The sequence below is a fragment of the Thermobia domestica genome, chromosome 4 (genome assembly GCF_964235325.1).
Source record: "Thermobia domestica chromosome 4, izTheDome1.hap1.1, whole genome shotgun sequence".
NCBI lineage: Eukaryota > Metazoa > Arthropoda > Insecta > Zygentoma > Lepismatidae > Thermobia > Thermobia domestica.
The window spans coordinates 266475690-266487893 of NC_137457.1; the positions used below are offsets into that span (position 1 = coordinate 266475690).

Sequence of the window (12204 nt, forward strand, 5' to 3'; positions counted from 1 at the left end):
TGGATAAATGTACACTTTTATTCCGTTTAGTTCTATCTAATATAATAAATCATACACAAGAAAAGAGAAGAATGTAAAAAAGAGAATTGAATGGAAGATGTATTTGAAGCGTAATTTACTTTTTCAGGAGGTTCTTTCAGTTTTCCACAAAGACTTTCATACTTATTCTTACATCCCTCTGAACCACAAGCAGAACAAACCGCACCTGACTGAAACATTTGACTACCCATGACGTTTCCTGCTGGACTATAATTACATCCGAGAAAAATATAGAATTTTCTTTCTTTTATATATCTGGAAAATCCACAACCAATTTCTTTGGTTTTAGCCCAAACAAGCTGAGTGAAATGACCAGTACCACTTGTAAAATGAAACTTTTCACTGTAAGTGTAACTTTTAACCTCATTATACCAGCTTTGTACAAATCCAATTAATTGTTCTTCGACATTTTCGAAAGCTATTGTACTGTAAGCTATAGCCAAATTTTGTCCAACTGATTCGTTATCTTTTTTAGTTCTACATTTATCATGATTAAAGTTGCACTGGTCAACCCATCTTTGAGCAATCACCTCAAGCTCTTCGTTCCAATTGAGTACAGCCATGTTGGCTATAGTTGGAATGTTTCCTTCTTCTCCGTTAGCTACCTTGTTTCGTAGTTCATTGTGTTTATCTAAAATTGCTTGTCTCAATTTCTTGTTCATTTCTGGTTCCGACAGATTTTCGCATTTACCAAGTTGATTTCTCTTTGTATAGATGCACATAGTATGTTTTTCGTCTTTACAAGTTATTGAGCAATAGTCTGTCGTGTCACACTTAACTTTGTAAATTAACCCAGTGCTTACTAAAAAAATTATGCATAAGGAATAGAAACATACCAGAAGATTCATTTTCCTATCTAGTGTACTGCTCATTTTTCATTTCATTAAATCTTCTTCCTTTTCTGAAAAAATCTTGTATTTGAGCCAAGGATATTATAAAATAGAGGATCTGCCCTTACAATAAAATCTTGAGCCCATACGTCACAGTTTCTCCACCCCTAATCTGCCCACTCCACTCAATAGGATCGCAATGTTTTGATCCAACAAACATGGCGGAAACGAGAGTAGCCAATCAGACGTGCCGATGCTCTGTTGTATTCTGGCTTCATTATTTAATAGGATGAAGATACATATGGGTAGATCCTCTATTTTATAAGAGCGCACACATTTGCTCTATTTATGTTTCATCTCCCTGTTCTTCATTATCTACAATTGATACTACTAATACGACCCGCTCGGGATAGTAATACTCCCGGAAGTACGTGTTTTTACCCTAGCCAGCTGTTTTACGCAGTACCCTAGCAAGCTGCTTTAAGTTGGTCATAAAATTTATATCATGGGAGTGAATGTGGAACAAAACGAGGCCTGTGGGGCTTCTAACCGTTCCTACTACTACTACTTATCAGCCCAAACGTAAGTAAATTACTTTTTGAATATTATTTTCATCTTATTTTAATGAAAAAATTATGATTTTTTTTTAAATATAAAAACTTTCGTTGAACCAGATTTGAACCCACGCCAAAAGGGATTTCTGTTATTAGCTCGTAGCGCTAGCACGCTTTTTTTTTTTTTTTTTTTTTTTTGAAAAAAATGTTAACTCACCACCGAACGTGCCTCAGAAACTTGAACTACTTATTACCGTAAACGCGGGCTACTTGGACCCAATTTTGCAATAAATTCGTTCTTTCGGCCTGTTTTCATCCACGAAAACTCCAAAGTTATTGTCATAACCCATATTAAGTGGAACTACAGGCTTTATTGTACATATCCAGGACAGTTTTAGTTACATATACTGAAAACAAAACACAGGCGATTATTGTAAAAAATGGGTCCAAGTAAGACTCGCGTTCGGGCTACTTGAACCCACCCCCATATTTTCCTACAGAAAACCACTGAAATCTGCTCTGAGACTAAGTAGGACGTAGGTGTTCCAAGAACAACACTTTTTATTTACTGCAAACCACAAAGAGAACATATTAAGAGGTACTATCAAATATAATGACTGTAATAGCTGATTACGTTTTCTTCTACAGCTGCACGAGCCCTATCTATATTAGCAGCGAATCTAGTCGTTGACTGGAGGTGCAGTTTCTAAAATAACTTCACCCAATCTTGACTGGGAAGATTGTCTTAGAAAGCAATGACAGTTCTCCCATGCATGGCTAAATAGGACTTCACAATAAATCTGAAATCAAGTTAATTAACGAGGAATCCGAAATCACAAACTTTATCAAGATGACTAGCGAAGGCTAATTCTTCTTCTTCAGTGAACACTTTCAGATGGTCCGGATTCTGCCTTGACCTATTCTTTAATCTTCTTTCTATGGTGGAATGACTTATCTTGAAGTGAGCTTCTGTTTCTTTTCGCGACATTTTCCCCGACTGAATTGCTGGTAAACATTCTTCAAGCTGTTGTGAAAAATCAACATATTTTCGACCTGCAGGCAATCTTTTATATTGATGTACCATTTTGTACCGGTATCCTTAAGGAAACAATGAAAAGTCCTTACTTGTGTGACACGTGACAACAGACCTTTATTTTTCATTGATAAAGATAACAAAGGATGGGGTGGGATAAAGATAATAAAAGATGTGGGACAAAATATCCGTGTTTTACAGGTCATATGTACACACTTCATATACTGTATAATGCAATTACGCACACATCTTATTGTATATGAGAAAGTTTACCATGTCAGTTTCATTAACCTATATGTAACTACTTATGTGTTTACTTAGCATTGGTTCCACTTCCTTGCAAATAGTGTCCACACATAAAAGTTTGGCGCTCAACAAATACACTCTTTTCGTCAACGACCTTTCTCACCAATGCTGCTCAATCGTAGCCTACCACAGAACTAGTTTCAATGTGTGTACGCCTGCATTATGATCCCATCTAACGGATCTAACTCTGAACTCACTCATTATTGCAGTGCATATGGGACTTTAAACGTTTTTTTGGTATGGGTCCAAGTAGCCCCTTAAGGGTCCAAGTAGCCCGCAATTACGGTACTAATTTTACTTGCTTTACTCATTTTACCTTGCTTTTCCAATGATCTAGAACGACAGGGACACGAACACAGAAAAATCGAGGACAGTTAAAATCACAAAGGCTTTCCCACCGGGAATCGAACCCGGTACCCCATACACCAAGGGCGCACGTGCTAGCCACTAGACCAGCGGGGAGGGCACACGCTCGGTCACGAAGACGGACTACAACATGCGTTTGATTTTTGCTATATGTATAGTACGTGGCAAGAAACGAATAACACCAACCAATCAGAACCGTATATTTAGTTCCTACTTCCGGCAATATTACTCCCCCGAGTTAGTCCTCTACTAACAGCATATATTTTTTTTTCACTTGCTACTCTAGCTGTTTTTAAGTTGGTCACATGGAAACGGATGAGGTTAGATTTACATCGAAGTTGCACCATCCGAATGTGACGTAGTCACGTGATATTATTATGAGGGCAAAGGTAGAATAAAACAAACCCTGTGGGGCTTCTATCCCTTTCGTTCGCTCAACTGAGTAAATGACTTTTTGTATCAATAACGTTCTGTGTGCAAAGTGGACTAATTGCCACATGACATGACGTCACGACGGAATGATGCTACTTCAATGTAAATTTAACTTCACTCCAAGGGGAAATTTCCAGGTAAATGGCGGAAAAAGCACAACTTTTTGCATTGTATATTACGTACAACGGCAAATGAGCATTGTTTTCATCTTATTTTAGTGATAAATGCGTTATGATTTTTTTTTATAAAGAATTAAAAATTTTCCTTTGGTTAGGTTTCAACCCAGGCCAACGCGATATTCGATATTCATCACTAGCTCACTCGCTACTATGTTCGGTTATGACCCTTTTTTTTCTTACTTATATATATATATATATATATATATATATATATAGATAGATAGATAGATAGATAGATAGATAGGGTGACTCAATAAGAACGTATCAGGCCTATATCGCAGCTAATACTGCACGTAGAGCCTTCTAACAAAAAATTGCATTACCAAATCGTATGTGTAGAATGCATTAAAAATAGTAGCAAGACCAGTGGCGTCTCCTGAATACCTCCAACGGGGGGCAACTTCGAAATTTGAAATGGACGAAAGGACCTTAAATGTCATGCAACTTTTAGTGGACAAACTTAGTCATATCCTTTCCCATTTAGCCGCTAGAGGCGTTGTTGCAGACTTGTATCTGACTATCCGTAGTAGGCCTTTATCTCAGCTAATAATGCACATAAAGCCGTCAAACAAACAACTGAACTACCAAATCGTATGTTGTCAATGCAATAAAGATAGTAGCAACACAAGTGGCGTATCGTGAATATCTCCAACGGGGGGCAACTTCAAAATTTGAAACGGAAACTGGGGTTGGTTGTGCCTCCATTGAAACAAGCGCGCATTGGGAGAAGCATGGAGAGGAAACATGTTGGCATATTTCTTCCTCTGTGGCAGCAACACGATCGCATTACGAGGTCAAAAACAGATGATGCGAGGGTTTCAGCATGGGGAACCAAAGGGAAGAGTAAATACTGGTCTGAAACGAACGGGACGTACAATTGTACATAAACGGAATCACACTATGTAAGCAGCGACAACAATGGTGTCAGTAAAAGACCACGACGGGGAAAGGTACATACTGTAAGAGTAAGCAGAGGTACATTTGCTGCTATTGAATGAAGCTCTAAATAAGGAACCAATGACATACGCAATATTTGAAAAGAGTGGTTTTCGTATGGCTGCGACAGAAGCGCAGTGGATGGGGAGAACTATGATGAGGGACGATGTACGATGCTATAGCAAAGCGGAAGAAGAAACTATTGGTTTCAACGAAGAAAGACGAACTGAATGTGCTGTTGCCAAAGCATGGAACAAAACATGGGGACAGAAAGCTGAGGCGTTGCAATCAAGCCATTGGAGAAAGATGAGTAAAGAGCTAAAGAATCAGCTTACCTTCTGCGGAGTGTAGTCGACGCCCCCTGGCTTTCACAAATGTTCAAAGTGATGTCCCCGAACAGCAATACAGCGATTTATTCGCTGTAAGTAATTGTGAGCAACAAGCTTCCAACTCGGCCACGTTGATGGTCCGAAATGCGCTTGCATGCTGCGAATTGTAGTCGGTCGGTTGACATACACAAGATCCTTAATTCGACCCCAGAAAAAGTAGTCCATACAAGTAAGGTCGGGCGACCACGGACGAAACTGTGGATTGGAACCTCTTCCTATCCAGCGTTGCGGAAATAGAACATTTAGCTCTTCCTTACACATGGTAGCATTATGGGCTGGGCAGCCAGCTAATTGAAACCAAAGCGTTTGACGTATTTGGAGCGGTACGTTTTCCAATAGCGGCTGTAGATGGTGTCACAAGAAATCACGAAACATTGCACCCGTTAAATGACCAGCAAAAAACCATTGCTCAATGACCTGAGTCCCTACAATGCCACTCCACATATTAATGCTCCATCGGTGTTGCCGATTGACTTCTCTCATCCAGTGAGAGTTCTCCGCTGCTCAGTAATGTGCATTGTAGAGATTCACGTTGACATCACTGCAGAATGTTGCTTCATCAGTCCATAAAATGAAGTGAATGAAATTAAGATGTTCTCTCACGCGATTGACCACCCAGTTGCAGAACAGAAGCTGTAAATTACAGTCCGCATCACCTAGTTCTTGATGCAAAGAGAGATGGTACGGGTGAAATTGTGATTTCCGCAGAATACTCAGGACACTACCTTGACTGATACCACGATCTTGTGCGATATGCCGCTAAGATACATGCGGATTTACTGCAATAGCGGCAAGTACAGCAATGGCAACATCTTCATTTTTGTACGACTCTTCTCCGGACACCATAGCGTCCACGCATGTTGAGTGTCTGCCGCAATCGTGCTGCTAATCTCCGCAGCAGATTGTGGGAAATAGCTTGTCGCTATGGATAGCGTTCAGCGTATAATCGAGCTGCAGTTCTATAATTTCCCCGGCATTCCGCTAAAATCATGAGCATTTGGAATGCCTCAAAATTCGTATACCGCATGAATGTTATTTACTACCGACACTTCCTACTACAATCACTCAAACATCAAGACAATCAAAGAGGTTTCACTGCTTGTGAAAGTTTCGTATTCATCTCGTCACGAGCTTGTAATACACAGGGGTAGTAGAACTCAATGCATGACACCTTGTCCAGTACACGGACCACTTTAACTCACTGCAGAGATTAATCACTCTCGGACTGTACACGCTAGTGTTACCAGTTTTGGCTAGAGCATCGCTCCTTCTGCCCTCTGCCTGCCCTGTGCTCCTTCTGCCCTCTGCCAAGCAGCAATCGCCTGTTCGAGACCGCATAGACTATGTCTTGAGCAAGTTCATGTACGTGTTAGCTACTGGATGTACAAGAGTACCACCACACAATCACTGGCAATGATAAATGAGTGTGCTGTTTGAAACAACGACAAACAAGCCCATAACACATGCTCCCGGATTTGGGAGATGGGGGATTTCATATTGTACGTACCCACACAAGATACATCGCGCGTCCACGTCATTGTGGGTCTGTGCTACCCTTGGCTTAGGCACCGAGTTAATCTTGCAAAGCGTCGGCAGTTGTTTGCCAAGGCATTGTTTGTACGTACCCTCCCGGGATTCGCCTGGTCTGACTGGGGAACCTTCGCACCATCTGACTTTCACCTAGTAATGCGACCGTGTTGCTGCCAACGAGGAAGAAATATGCCAACGTGTTTCTTCTCGACGTTTCTACCATTGTACGCTTGTTTCAATGGAGGTACAACCAACCCCTGCTTCCATGTTAGATTTTGCTGATGACCCCCGTTGAAGATATTCACGATACGCCACTGGTGCCGCTACTATTTTTGTTGCGTTCTACACATAATGCATTTTTCGTTTGAAGGCTCTACGTGCAGTATTAGCTGCGATATAGGTACGCTCTTATTGAATCACCCTATACACATATATATATATAGGGTGAGAATTACCGGAGGTTGCGGGGGATTTTCCCGCTCAATCTCTTTTTGTTCTCCCCCAAAGAAGTCAGCTGAAGTATCCCCACAGGGGATTCTCGCTTCCCCCCCCCCAAGCTATGCTCAGTGTAACTCCAAATTTCACAGATTTTTGTCATTTCTTGTAAGTTTAATCTTCTAGCTGTATTTCGAAACGATATAGGTAATCTATTCAGTTTTGGTCATTTCTACTTACTATTTAGTTATTCCCTATTTTCAACGTTGTTTAGTTGAACTATATTATTATGACTACGGTTGTTACTTGCAACTCTACCTTCATACCTTTCAGTTCGTCATCATTGAATTTTAATGTACTAATTGCGTATAACAAAGCCACATATGGATTTATAAATGTTCTTGGCGGTTGACCAAGAAGAAGTAAACAAATAGCTTCTTCCACCATACTTTGCGAAGTTCGGACATGTCATATTCAGCCTCTGCATTTGTATCGATTATCATCTTATTTTAATTTTTGTTATAACATGTTATTTCATTTTCTAGTGTATTTTTTGTTAGCACATGGCCTTCATTCCTTAGTAGTTTGTGTGTATGCAACTCAAAAGTTGCATTTAATTTGTGATAATTAGCATAGTATTCACTGCCTTTTACAGTTTACGGAAATTAACTTTTCAAACTGTAAAACTTACTCAAAATCTGAGATATAGGTATTCTCTCGTAAATATATGTTAACGTACATGCTGGGGATATGCTCCTAGTGAGCAGACATGTTAGTGAAGGTGATTTTTAGCTAAATAAACGTATAACTGAAAATTTCTTTCAAAATTTGTTAATACGACTGGTTCTCCGTGTCATTGTCCGTGTCTGTATAAGCATTTCAACTGGAGCGGGTTTTTTTAAAGTTAACCCTTCATTTTTCCATCTTTCTTTTCGCTGCAAAGTTTGCTGTCTACGCTAATAATGTTGTCTGAAAAACTTAAATATAATGTTTTACTTTATTTGAATAACATAGCCCATAATGAATCAACTCATCTGTAACCTAACAGTAAGGTAATTGTAAGTGTTGACTTCCTGGTCCCATCACGGAATCGATATTTCGATTTAAAAAAAAAATAAATCGTGAAGAGCTGAGATTTAGCGTGGAGTAGAAACACAAGCTTGAAATTTGAAACAAGAGATTTTAAATATTTGGCCTTCGGTTTGACCTTGATGTCAGAAATCGGGACCAGCAACAATCCATTTCTTGTTTGATAAGCTAATATCTAGATTTTTTTTTTTTAAAAAAAAGTATGTCCGGTTTAACTGATAATTTTAGTTGTTTTCATAAAACTGATTTTTTTTTTTTTTTTTTTGCAAACTGTATGTAATAACGCAAAGTGGAAGATTTCTATATGAGTGGAAAAATTAACATATGCTTGTGATCATGGCTATCGCTCGGGCCGAATTATTAAGTAAATAGTAAATAAACCGTAAAGAGCTACGAGGACAAGAGTGAGTACAACATTTAAACACGTTCAGAAAGGTTCGGTGGGGTGTGTACATATCAGATATTATATGCGTATATAGTTACTGTCAGTATTGATTAAGTTAATAAAGCTCTTATTTATTACAGATGTCATGGTATATATATGGGGGTAAGGCATTATTGTCTCATTTTGAAATTTGAACCTTCAGATTTTTTTGTCCTGTTGGCCTAATTTTATCCCCTCCAATATTGATTATCTAATTCGCACACTGTATATATATATATGCCACGTGGCGAGAAACGGATAACTCTAATCAATCAGAACCGTGTATTCAGCTCCTATGGCTAGGCTCGAGTGTGGTTAAAATATATGCATAGGGCCTACTAACTATGGTTGCTGATGCCACTATTTTGACATATTCACTACAATTTTGTTGTGTAAAAATATGCTTTTATAATGTTAATTGAGTTAACTAGTTACAGTATATACTACTACCAAAATGGCATGGATTTGCCAGATTTTATATATAAAAAAAAAAAGGTCAACACTAATAATGTTAAAATACATATTTCCTGTAGTGCGGGATGAGATATCATCATCACCTAGCCGGCATAACTGTGGGACGTAAAACTTTAAAAGGTTCATTTACGACCTACTTCAGTATTGATTTTGTATAGTTTGTAAGCCTACGTTCATGTGAAACGAAAACCACTAGTCTTAAGCATCTACATCCCTCCACATATTGTACTAGATACACAATTTTTGGGAGTTTTTTCGACGAAAACAAAATTTTAATATATAACTTGTAATTATTAACACACGATCCAAATTTGAGACAATGCAAAGGGAAAACCTACAAGTCAGGATAATTTACTAATAGGAAACGCTGAATACATATGACTGATGGAACTCCTATAAAAGTTACATTGCATGGAAATAACATTTCTTATATAACAATAGTTAAAACTCAATTGTACTTATTACATCGATGCCTACCTTGATCCGTGAGGAGGGCTGATGTCTATCCAATTCTCTTTCAAGTTCATGCAATAGACATTAAAACTGTATCTAAGAACTGCTTTCTAAAAGAGTTTAAATTACGATATCTATCAAATGAAACACCTTTGATATATTTTCAAGAAAAATCTGCAAAAATACATTAGACTACAGAACAAAACAAGGCCGATATTTCTGGAGTTTGGTCTGTTATAAAGGAATGGAGCGCGTGATAATTTTAATACATGAAGTTGGCAACTGTGCAGTTTCAGCCACCAATGGCGCTATTTGTAGGTAAACACAAATGGCGACTTGTTCGGAAAACTGGACTCGAGAACAAGTCTGCTCAGTTATTCGAATTCTGTGCGTGAAACATGTAACCTGAAAGATCTTGAGGCAATTACAATTGAGTATGTTCAATTTATTTCCCATAACTTTTATAAATGTTATAAATTTTGTCTAAGGTTGGTAATAAGTTTGAGACGTGATGTTCCCTATTCATTGTGTTTGAAGGTACAGTCCTAAATATTTGAATTGTTATGGATTAAAGAACATCTATTTCAATTCCTGGTATAACATAGTTTGTTTCCTGCTGAACATAGAATACATTGTTTTGTTCGAATTGTTTTATTATTTAGTCCAATATAATATTTTTGTAAGGTCTTTTTAATTTTTATTTGCGTTCATTCGTATAACTTGTAGACGTAATGAGAATTATGTAATCAGTGTATGAATAAATTTTAATGTGATTTTTGAATTTCTGTTGTTAAATGGGGACTTCCACTAATCAATCCCATTTTGTCATATCACGTAATTGTCCTGTGGTGGCATAATGGAGAATGAAAATACGTAGCCCTCGTATTTTGGCGAAAATTTTATACAGACAAGTATTTTTAGGAGATACTGAATTGCGGAGAAAATGATTTTTTTTTTTTTTTACCAGAAAATAACATAAATCTTATTTGTTGCAACCAAAATAATATTGTCTCAAACGTATTTATGACTGAAAAATGACTTTACCACTTTATGACTTTATCATAATACCAATACAGTTATAAATTTTAAAATTAGCTTATCTTATCATATTTCCAATTACGAAAACTAAAAGTCAGAATATTGAACAAGTACATAACTTCAAAAAATTTACTGAAAACAAAATGCCGTATAAAAATAAAGACTGAACAATAAGAACATTTTACGGTGTTACATCCTAGGAAGGAATCATCTTAAGATTCCCCTCAGTGTCTTGAAAAATATTTCTCCTATTCTAATTCCTGATACATGGCAAGTTCAATTAGATAAGTTTTTGGCCGACTATACATTCATATATATATAGAATTCCGAAAGCAATAAGCCAGTCAAAGTAACTGGTTTTATAACGATGCATAAAAAAAACTCTTAAACATAAACTATCACCATCCAGATCCATATTCGAAGTGGAAGCTTTGGCCATACAACAGACTTCCCTATGTATGAATTAGTGTACATGTTCGGGCCCACTAAGTGTACTACAAAGTCTAGAAACATCACATTGGGACAAAATAATAATCGGACTCATATTAAACCCCCAAATCATTTCTTCGCAATTATTACGAACTAATCATATATTCAAATCAATCTACATTAGATCTCACTCAACATGAAACGAAATTAAGCAATCGAATCATAGCAGGCAGCTATAGAATTCTTACAAATATAAAGCTACGAACTTTTATCCTGAAATTCACATCATAATAGGAAATATGATTCAACAAGGGAAAATTCAAAATAAATTCGGCCTAGAAAAACTTTACTGGGATATTTCTGACATTACTGATCCCAAGCTAGGGACAAAGTTAAAGAATGGAAAAACAAACTACATTATACAACTTCAAAGATTGAGACTTCCTACAGGATGGTCTTCGGTGATGCTTTACAAAATTGATTAAAGAAATATTCGTGTTTGTTGGTAATGAGGAAACTGGTGACATGAACCACATCGTTTTTGAACGTAAATTAGCTACAAAATTCAGGACAAAATGATTAACTGTAATATATAAAATACAAGAATAGCGTTCTTATTCAATCAAAAGTATACCACCACTAAACAATGACGAGCTAAATAAAACGTTAACTATGTAATTATAGTATAATAATGTAATTGTATGAGGAAAAATAGATAAATATATCACAAATAAATAAATTAAATTACATTTACAAAAGAAAGTTTCCGGTAAAAAAAGTGAAAAATAAGAAAACATAAAGATTCAAAATAAAAAGAAGAAATACAAATAACAGAAACATACGGTATATAATAGCTTACCAGATGGTAGAATTAAAGTAGACAATAAATAAATAAATCACACATTTAATACAAATGGCGACGCAAACTGATATCTGGGTCAGAATAAAAGCTTTTCCTCCCAAACCGATAAATACATGAGTGTAAAATTCTCGCTTTTTTCAATTTTTCACAAGTTTCTTTCAGAAATATTTTATTAGATACAATTTTAAAGTTACCTAGAGCAATCTATACACGTCTGATGGCACTACTACTCGTTATTTATTAGAATTTTTAGTGTTAATTACTTAGAACTGGCTCTTCAACTTTATGCCATGGCCATTTTGGTTATAGCTCATACTCTTATAAATCAATGTAAATATTAGAACAATTGTAATGGTATGGTCGACATGGCATTATTGCTGCGACTATAATACTTAATACCAGCCAA

The 12204-nt window shown here is 36.9% G+C and overlaps 1 pseudogene; it reads right to left on the bottom strand.

The window, feature by feature from the left end:
* LOC145683501 (venom allergen 5 2 pseudogene) lies at nucleotides 1-927 on the bottom strand (annotated as a pseudogene).
* Between the last annotated feature and the right edge of the window lie 11277 nt (nucleotides 928-12204).